This window comes from Eriocheir sinensis, unplaced genomic scaffold (genome assembly GCF_024679095.1).
Source record: "Eriocheir sinensis breed Jianghai 21 unplaced genomic scaffold, ASM2467909v1 Scaffold308, whole genome shotgun sequence".
NCBI lineage: Eukaryota > Metazoa > Arthropoda > Malacostraca > Decapoda > Varunidae > Eriocheir > Eriocheir sinensis.
Genome location: NW_026111619.1, coordinates 312,501 through 322,494, shown reverse-complemented (window position 1 = coordinate 322,494; position 9,994 = coordinate 312,501). Strand labels below are relative to the sequence as shown.

The 9,994-nt window shown below is 48.1% G+C and overlaps 1 pseudogene; it reads left to right on the top strand.

Annotated features, from left to right (window-relative positions):
- The first annotated feature begins 2,435 nt into the window (after positions 1–2,435).
- LOC126991612 (myeloperoxidase-like) overlaps positions 2,436–9,994 on the top strand; it is an 18,080-nt pseudogene continuing 10,521 nt past the window's right edge.

The window sequence follows — 9,994 nt, the reverse complement described above, 5'->3', positions numbered from 1 at the left end:
GTAGTAGTAGTAGTAGTAGTAGTAGTAGTAGTAGTAGTAGTAGTAGTAGTAGTAGTAATAGTAGTAGTAGTAGTAGTAGTAGTAGTAGTAGTAGTAGTAGTAGTAGTAGTGGTGGTGGTAGTAGTAGTAGTAGTAGTAGTAGTAGTAGTAGTAGTAGTAGTAGTAGTAGTAGTAGTAGTAGTAGTAGTAGTAGTAGTAGTAGTAGTAGATGTAGTAGTAGTAGTAGTAGAATCATTGTTAGTTGTTGTAGTGGAATTGTGAGTTATTATGTACTAAATTACTTAACGTTGTGAATCTATTTCTTGGTGCCGCTTCGCAGGATTTTCTTGATTTCCTTGCGTTGGGGGGACGAAGCAGCAGGTGGGGCCGAGGACAGCCGCGAGCCACCAGGTCGGTGCGCGGGGAGGGGAGAGCGAGTGTTGTCCACACCACCCCACGCCCCAGCCGCCTCGACACGGACGACACCACCATCACCATCAGCATCACCAGCACCATCAGGAGCGCCAGCAGCACCAACAGCACCAGCAGCAGCGTCAGCACCATCAGCAGCATCACCAGCACCAGCAACGGCAGTCACTGGCACCTGGCCGCCACGCAAGCCCCAGCCTCCAGCTTCAGCCGCGCGCACGTCCAGTCCAGTAGCACTTCCAAACGTCTTGTCCCGAATGATCAGTTTGGTGTGTCGGAAGAAAGCTACTTTTCCTTCAGCCCTTGCCTGCTTGAGCAAGGGCATCTGAGCATTCTTGATTGCTAGAGAAGCTGCAGACAAATCTTCATTCAGGTATATGTTAGTACCCTTCAGGTGTCTTCCTCGTCTGATTGCTGCGTCTCGATCCCCATAACGAGCGAAGCGCGCCACAACGGGGCGGGGCCTGGCATCTCGGCGTTGACCAACCCTGTGCGCGCGCTCCAATATAATTCCTGGTATCTGCAGTTTTGATTCCAGGAGAGATGTCACAGCCGCTGCAGTTTGCTCCCAGGTTTCATCTCCTCTCTCCTCCAGTCCACTAATTCTCAAGTTCTTCCTGCGGCTGTAGTCTTCTTGATAAGTGACTTTTTCTTCTAGTGTGTGTGTGTGTGTGTGTGTGGAGGGGGGTTGTGTTTACTAGGACAGGTAGAGACAAACTGTGTGCTGTTTATATTGGGACAGGATATGATAGAGAGACAGTAAGTGATTCTAGTGTTGCATATGTGTGTGTGTGTGTGTGTGTGTGTGTGTGTGTGTGTGTGTGTGGAGGGGGGTTGTGTTTACTAGGACAGGTAGAGACAAACTGTGTGCTGTTTATATGGGGACAGGATATGATAGAGAGACAGTAAGTGATTCTAGTGTTGCATGTGTTGTCAAGGGGGGGCTGGTGTTGTGTTTAGTAGGACGGGTAGAGACAAACACTCATGCTAACCAATCATCCTTCTCCTCCTCCTCCTCCTCCTCCTCCTTCTTCTTCTCCTCAAATTCACTCATGCTAACCAACCCTCCTCCTCCTCCTCCTCCTCTTCCTCCTTCTCCTCCTCCTCCTCCTCCTCCTTCTCCTCTTCACCCCCTCCTCCTCTTATTCCTCTTCCTTCTTCTCAAATTCACTCATGCTAACCAACCCTCCTCCTCCTCCTCCTCCTCCTCCCCCTCCTCTTTCTCCTCCTCCTCCTCCTCTTCTTCCTCCTCCTCCTCCTCTCCACCCCCTCCTTCTCTTATTCCTCTTCCTTCTTCTCAAATTCACTCATGCTAACCAACAGTCCTCCTCCTCCTCCTCCTCCTCTTCCTCCTCCTCCTCCTCCTCTTTCTCCTCCTCCTCCTCCTCTTCCTCCTTATCCTCCTCTTCCTTCATGCTAACTCCTCCTCCTCCTCCTCCTCCCCTCCTCTCCTCCTCCTCCTCCTCTTCTTCCTCCTCCTCCTCCTCTCCACCACCTCCTTCTCTTATTCCTCTTCCTTCTTCTCAAATTCACTCATGCTAACCAACAGTCCTCCTCCTCCTCCTCCTCCACCTCCCCTCCTCTCCTCCTCCTCCTCCTCTTCTTCCTCCTCCTCCTCCTCCACCCCCTCCTTCTCTTATTCCTCTTCCTTCTTCTCAAATTCACTCATGCTAACCAACAGTCCTCCTCCTCCTCCTCCTCCTCCTCCTCCTCCTCCTCCTCCTCCTCCTCCTCCTCCTCCTCCTTCTCCTCTTCACCCCCTCCTCCTCTTATTCCTCTTTCTTCTTCTCAAATTCACTCATGCTAACCAACCCTCCTCCTCCTCCTCCTCCTCTTCCTTCTCCTCCTCCTCCTCTTCCTTCTCCTCCTTCTCCTCCTACTCCGTCTCCTCCTACTCCTCCTCTCCACCCCCTTCTCTTATTCCTCTTCCTTCTCAAATTCACTCATGCTAACCAACCCTCCTTCTCCTCCTCCTCCTCCTCCTCCTCCTCCTCTTTCTCCTCCTCCTCTTCCTCCTCCTCCTTCTCCTCCTCCTCCTTCTCCTCCTCCTCCTCTCCACCCCCTCCATCTCTTATTCCTCTTCCTTCTCAAATTCACTCATGCTAACCAACCATCCTCCTCCTCCTCCTCCTCCTCCTCCTCCTCCTCCTCTTCCTCCTCCTCTTCCTCCTCCTCCTCCTCCTCCTCCTCCTCCTCCTCCTCTTCCTCCTCCTCCTCCTCCTCCTCCTCCTCCTCTTCCTCCTCCTCCTCCTCCTCCTCCTCCTCCTCCTCCTCCTCCTCCTCCTCCACCGCCACAGGGTCAGACGGTCAATGAACGCCCCATTGCCAGCACCTTCTACGCACCCTTCGACCTTTACAAGCGAGGCAAGTTCGACGAGATCCTTGAGGGGATGGTCAGCTCCCACGCCCAGAACGAGGACATGGCCATTTCCGAAGCCATGACCAGCAAGATGTTCGAGGACGCTAAGACTGGTGGGTATGGGGGTATGGTGGGGGTGGGTATATAGGGGATTTTTATATTTTTTTGTTCTTCATTTTATTTGAATTATTATTATTTTATTTTTATTGTGTGTATTTAGTGTGATGTGTACGTGTGTCTGTTTTTCTTTCTCCTCCTCCTCCTCCTCCTCCTCCTCCTCTTCTTCCTCTTCTTCCTTTTCTGCATCATCTTCTTCTTCTTGTTCTTCCTCCTCCTCTTTTTCTTCTTGTTCTTGTTCTTCTTCTTTCTCTTCCTCCTCCTCCTCCTCCTCCTCCTCCTCCTCCTCCTCCTCCTCCTCTTCCTCTTCTTCCTTTTCTGCATCACCTTCTTGTTCTTCCTCCTCCTCTTTTTCTTCTTGTTCTTGTTCTTCTTCTTTCTCTTCCTCCTCCTCCTCCTCCTCCTCCTCTTTTGCTTTATCTTCTGCATCTTTTTCCTCTTTGCTTTCCTCCTCCTCCTCCTCCTCTTCTCTCCTCTTCCTCCTCCTCTTCTTTTTCCTTGTCTCCTCTGTGTGTGTGTGTGTGTGTGTGTGTGTGTGTGTGTGTGTGTGTGTGTGTGTGTGTGTGTGTATTACCTATTGCTGGTCATATATCTCTTTCTATCTTTCAATATCTATCTATCTATCTATCAGGTGTTGGCCTGGACCTGGCGGCACAGATCCTGCAGCAGGGGCGTGACCACGGCATCGCTGGATACAACCGCTGGAGGCACCTCTGCGGCCTCCCGAAAGCTGCCTCCTTCCAAGGCCTGAGTGACGTCGTTGCCCCGGAAAACATCAAGAAACTACAAGGGATTTATAAGTAAGGAAGCCTTGTATTGGTAGCTTCAGTTTGCTTGTTGGGAAATGCCTATGTTGTTCTGCACTAGAGAATGTCCCTGAAGCCGAAAGCAGTGTTTGTAGTGTGTTCCGGCTAGTCTGTGTCTGTCCAAGGTTAACGTTAGCTGTCAGACCGTTATGTAAGGTCTTCAGTTCTTATGGATTTAATATGATAGCAAGGAGGTAGTGGGTTAGGTCAGGTCTGTCCCAGGTTAATGTTAGCTGCCTCCTGAAAGCTGTCTCCTTCCAAGACCTCAGTGATGTCGTTGCCCTGGAAAACACCAAGAAACTACAAGGGATTTATAAGTAAGGAAGCCTTGTATCAAAGCCTTAAGTCTGTGATCTTAACCCCCATACATTTCTCTGTTAACACAATTTCTTATATATTTTTTAGCCCTGAGAATACAAGATGCCTTTCCCTTCAAGATGGAGACATTGGGAAAGGCCTTTGTTATCCTGCACTAGACTAACAATGCCTTGCAAATACTACTACAACCTCTACTAACAATGTGGTAACTCTCATCCATCTCCCAGGCATGTGGATGATGTGGATCTCTTCACCGGTGGACTCGCGGAAAAGCCAAACTGTGGAGCGCTGGTCGGGCCCACGTTTGGCTGTTTGATTGGTCGCCAGTTCCACCACCTGAGGCGAGGCGATCGTTACTGGTATGAGGACGACATCCCGCCCTCCTCATTCACTAAGGGTACGCGTGTGTGTGTGTGTGTGTGTGTGTGTGTGTGTGTGTGTGTGTAGATTAGTAAGTAAATATTTATTGCTATCAAAACATCATATACATAGATACAAACAAAAACATCGTAAATTAAGCATCGGTCTGTGTGTGTGCGTGTGTGTGTGTGTGTGTGTGTGTGTGTGTGTTTAGAGAAGTGTTTAACCCGGTAACAGCGGGTACCATGTTTCTGAATGGTCCTTCTAAGCAAGAAAAATGAGGAAAATCATCATCCATACAAACCATTTCATAATATATATCAAAGCATTTGTGATCAGTTTATGTATCATCTTTTGGGGGGTGTTATATCATGGCACAAATTTGGCCCGTCGCTGCTACACGGTAAAGCCACAAATTTGGCCCGTCGCTGCTACACGGTAAAGCCACAAATTTGGCCCGTCGCTGCTACACGGTAAAGACACAAATTTGGCCCGTCGCTGCTACACAGTAAAGCCACAAATTTGGCCCGTCGCTGCTACACAGTAAAGCCACAAATTTGGCCCGTCACTGCTACACAGTAAAGCCACAAATTTGGGCCGTCGCTGCTACACAGTAAAGCCACAAATTTGGGCCGTCGCTGCTACACAGTAAAGCCACAAATTTGGGCCGTCGCTGCTACGCAGTAAAGCCACAAATTTGGCCCGTCGTTGCTACACAGTAAAGCCACAAATTTGGCCTGTCGCTGATACACGGTAAAGCCACAAATTTGGCCTGTCACTGAAACACAGTAAAGCCACAAATTTGGCCGTCGCTGCTACACGTAAAGCCACAAATTTGGCCCGTCGTTGCTACACAGTAAAGCCACAAATTTGGCCTGTCGTTGCTACACGGTAAAGCCACAAATTTGGCCTGTCGCTACACGGTAAAGCCACAAATTTGGCCTGTCGCTGCTACACGGTAAATACACAAATTTGGCCCGTCGCTGCTACCTGGTTAAGATTACCAACCTAAATATTTTCCTGCGTCACCAATAACATATATCTAGATAGTATTTAAAGATATACCAAGTCAATTTTTGGCTCACGTACGTTCAATAAACACTTTCAGAACAACTTTACGAGCTCTGCAAGACCAGCCTGGGACGTGTGATCTGCGACAGCAGCGACAAGCTCCAGCACGTCCAGCCCAAGGTCATGCTGGAGGCTGATTCCTTCCTGTAAGTATGAGAATGACGGTCAAACTATGAGGTTCTGTATGAGTCAGTATGTGCTGTTTTAATAAGTGTGTTTACGATAGTTTTAAGCTTGTATTCTTAAGCATCTCAGAGCGCCAGATCGCCTGTTTGAAAATAGTTACATAGATAGATAGAACGTGAATGTTGGATAGATGCGTGTGTGTGTGTGTTTATGTGACGAGCTATGTGTTACGTCTATGCATGTGTTGCCATTATGAGGGAATGTTTTGGGTTAAGGAAGGGACGGATAGCTGGACAGACAGACAGAGGACCAGGTGATAGTTAACCAAGCTCTCCACCCACAGCAATGCACCAATGGCCTCTTGCAGACTCCTTATGTTCTCAAGTTCTTATATTGTAATTACGAGGGAAAGTCTTTGGTTATGGAAGGGACGGGTAGCTAGGCAGACAGACAGAGGACCAGGCGATAGTTAACCAAGCTCTCCACGCACAGGAACACCCCAATGGCCTCTTGCACCCTCCTTATGTTCTCAAGTTCTTATATTGTCACTATGAGGGGATGGCTTTGGTTAGGAAAGGCACGGGTAGCTAGGCAGACAGACAGAGAACCAGGCGATAGTTAACCAAGCTCTCCATGCACAGGAATGCCCCAATGGCCTGCCAGGGGAAGCATATCAAGGGTGTGGACCTGAAGAAGTGGAAGACCGCCAGCCCCAACTTCATCATTCCCGACAAGATGCTTCAGGAGAGCATTGAGAGGGCCAGGCGCGACATCACCAACATGAGGGACTCCGAGTGGAACCTCTGGGAAGCACGTGAGTGTTGGCGTGTGTGTGTGTGTGTGTGTGTGTGTGTCTTTTTTATTTTAATTTCAACTGTTATTATTTCTAAGTGTATTTTTCTGTGTGTGTGTGTGTGTGTGTGTGTGTGAGAGAGAGAGAGAGAGAGAGAGAGAGAGAGAGAGAGAGAGATTTACTTATCTATATGTACGTATGTAATATAATGATAATGATGATGATGATGATGATAGTGAGGTCAGTACAGGGGGGTGAAGGATGGAGGGGAGGGGGGAGTGACCTAGGATGACCCCAAATACACACAATGACCTACTTTGACTATGACATTATTATTTTTTTTTCTCTGACCATCTTGTGAGCCTATGGGGAGGCCTATACTGACATGACTAGTGATTGGTGTGTGTGTGTGTGTGTGTGTGTGTGTGTGTGTGTGTGTGTGTGTGTGTGTGTGTGTGTGTGTGTGTGTGTGTGTGTGTTTCATTATGGAAAAGGCCTATCGAAATCTACAGAACTATACTGACATGACTAGTGATTGTGTGTGTGTGTGTGTGTGTGTGTGTGTGTGTGTGTAGCCATGGAGCCCAACTTAACAATGACACACACTGGAACATAATAATCCCATAATAAACACAAATATAACACTTAAAAATCAGGTATAAATCACAGTATAGCGTGTTCAGCGAAGTCCCAGGTGTAATTAACAGATGCCGCGAAGACTAGCTTGCCGGCACACCCTAACGCACACACCGAACACACTCTACCCTTTACACATGGTAGGTCACACACACACACATACACACACACACTCCATAGATACGGAGACGGAACCACACGAGCGTAAAGCCCAGGCCTACAACTACAGCTACAACTAGGTAAATACAACAAGGTAAATACACACAATTCCCTTAACACATGTTCCCCTCTCTCTCTGACTGACTGCCACTAACACCTTCTAGCACACACACCAACTGACCCAGGACCCAGAACGAAGCGACAGACTAACTCCCGACCCAGACTGACCCCAAGCGGACACCCCAGGACGCAACGCCCGACCTGGGGGGGCCAACGCGTGACCCCTGACCTCATGCAAGCGCTGGTGGGCAGGGGGTCGGAAGCGCAGGGGAGTGAGGACTTGAAGTTGAGTCCGAGGGTTATGCGGGAGGCCGAGGAGCTTCTGACGGATTGCTTTAGCGCGGGTGTCAAGGCTTGGGGGATTATGAGGCAACACGAACGGCAGCTGTGGCAGAAACGTGAGTAACTTGACCCACACGCACTCACACACGCACTCACTCACTCACGAATGCACTCATTTTTTGTGTGGGGGGTGGGGGTTAGAAGAGGTTGTGGTGGTCCTACGCACTCATTTTTCATGTTAGGTTCGGAATATGACTTTCACCCGCACGCACGCACTCACGCACTCACAAGCCTCCTTCTCCTCCTTCCTCCTTTTCTTCCTTATTTCCTCCTCCTCCTCCTACTCCTACTTTTTCTCATTGGAACTTTTTTTTCTTCTACATAATTTTCTTTCCTCCTCCTCCTCCTCCTCCTCCTCCTCCTCCTCCTTTTTCTCATTCAAACTTTTTTTTCTTCTCCATATTTTTCTTTCCTCCTCCTCCTCCTCCTCCTCCTCCTCCTCCTCCTCCTCCTTTTTCCCATTCAAACTTTTTTTTCTTCTTCATAGTTTTCTTTCCTCCTCCTCCTCCTCCTATTTTTCTCATTCAAACTTTTTTTTCTTCTCCATATTTTTCTTTCCTCCTCCTCCTCCTCCTATTTTTCTCATTCAAACTTTCTCATTCAAACATTTCTTAATAAGATTGTTACCCAACCGACGAGGAAAATAACATATTAGACCTAGTACTCGTGAGTGATTCAGATCTCACACGTGAATGTCAAGTCGGCGAAAAACTGGATGGTTGCGACCATCACCTAATTCGCCTAAAATCAGAACAGACCATGAACTCACCGAAAACACGTCCAAGATTCCAGACTACAAAAAAGCCAATTTTAACTTCGCTCGTGAGCTGCTAACCCAGACAACTTGGGAACCCATGAACCTCACTCCGGTGGACGGCGCGTGGAAAGGCTTTAAGAACAAACTCCTGGAGGTAGAGAGAACGACTGTTCCCATGAAGACAAGGAGAACAAATAATGCCACAAGCACACCATGGATGACTACCCAAGTTCGACGGGCGATTAATTTGAAGAAGAGAAAATACAACTTGCTAAAGGAAAACAGCACTGACGAGGCACGCGAACAGTACCATCAAAGCCTCAGAGCTTGCAGAACACTCATTCGCCAGAGTAAACGCGACTATGAAAAGCAAATTGCACGCGAAGCCAAGTCCAACCCGAAAAGTTCTTCACGTATATAAGAACCAAAAGAAGACAAAAGCAATATCGGTCCCCTAAAAGATGAAAGTGACGTACTAACACAGGACAGTAGACAAATGGTCGAAATCCTAAACAGGAACTTCGCGTCTGTGTTCACGGTCGAGAATACCCAGTCCGTACCCGAGAGCCCTTCCCCACCGATGGGAATCACTCCCCTAGAAATTGGTACAATCGACGAACGGGATGTGAAAAGTACCTAGACAAACTCGAGACAAACAAGTCTACCGGACCCGACGACTTGTCACCCAGGCTGCTCAAGGAACTCAAGCAGCAAATCCTCAAGCCACTCACCGCCATCTACAATCTGTCACTACAACAAAACAAAGTCCCGAAAGACTGGAAACAAGCGAATGTAACACCGATCTACAAAAAGGGAGACAAAAGTGTGGCCCTAAACTACAGACCAATCAGCTTGACCTCAGTGGCGGGAAAAATCCTCGAGAAGATCATCAGAGACAAACTCGTTAGGTTCCTTGAAGACAACAACATCATTTCCGATGCTCAGCACGGTTTCAGGAACAAGCGCTCATGCTTAACCAATTTATTGGACTTCTTCCAAGGTATCTATGAAAACTGGGATAATCATATCCCCAGTGATGTTATATATCTAGACTTTCAGAAAGCCTTTGACAAAGTGCCACATGAAAGACTCCTCAAGAAACTTAAGTCGGCGGGATTAGGCGACGATCTGACAGCATGGATCAAAGACTGGCTCACTGGAAGAAAACAACGAGTTGTACTCAACGGACAGGCCTCCGAGTGGCTCCCGGTCACAAGTGGAGTGCCACAGGGGTCAGTGCTGGGACCCATACTTTTCATCATATATATCAACGACCTAGAACTAGGATTGAAATCCAATCTTTCAAAATTTGCCGACGACACAAAGGTGGGTGGGAAGGCCCTCACGACGGCAGACTGCGAAATTATCCAGAGAGACCTGGACCAGATCACTCGGTGGTCAGAAAAATGGCAGATGTCCTTCAACACTACCAAATGTAAAGTAATGCATATCGGATCCAGAAACAGCAACCACATATACCACATGGGTGGCGAACCACTACATGTTGTGCAAGAGGAAAGAGACCTCGGGGTCACCATCAGCAGTGACTTGAAACAAACAAAACACTGCAAGTCCGCCTGTAAGAAAGCCAATACAATGCTTGGGTTCATATCGAGGAACTTTGAATACAAGACGCCGGGAGTTATGTTATCCTTGTATAATTCGCTGGTAAGGCCCCACCT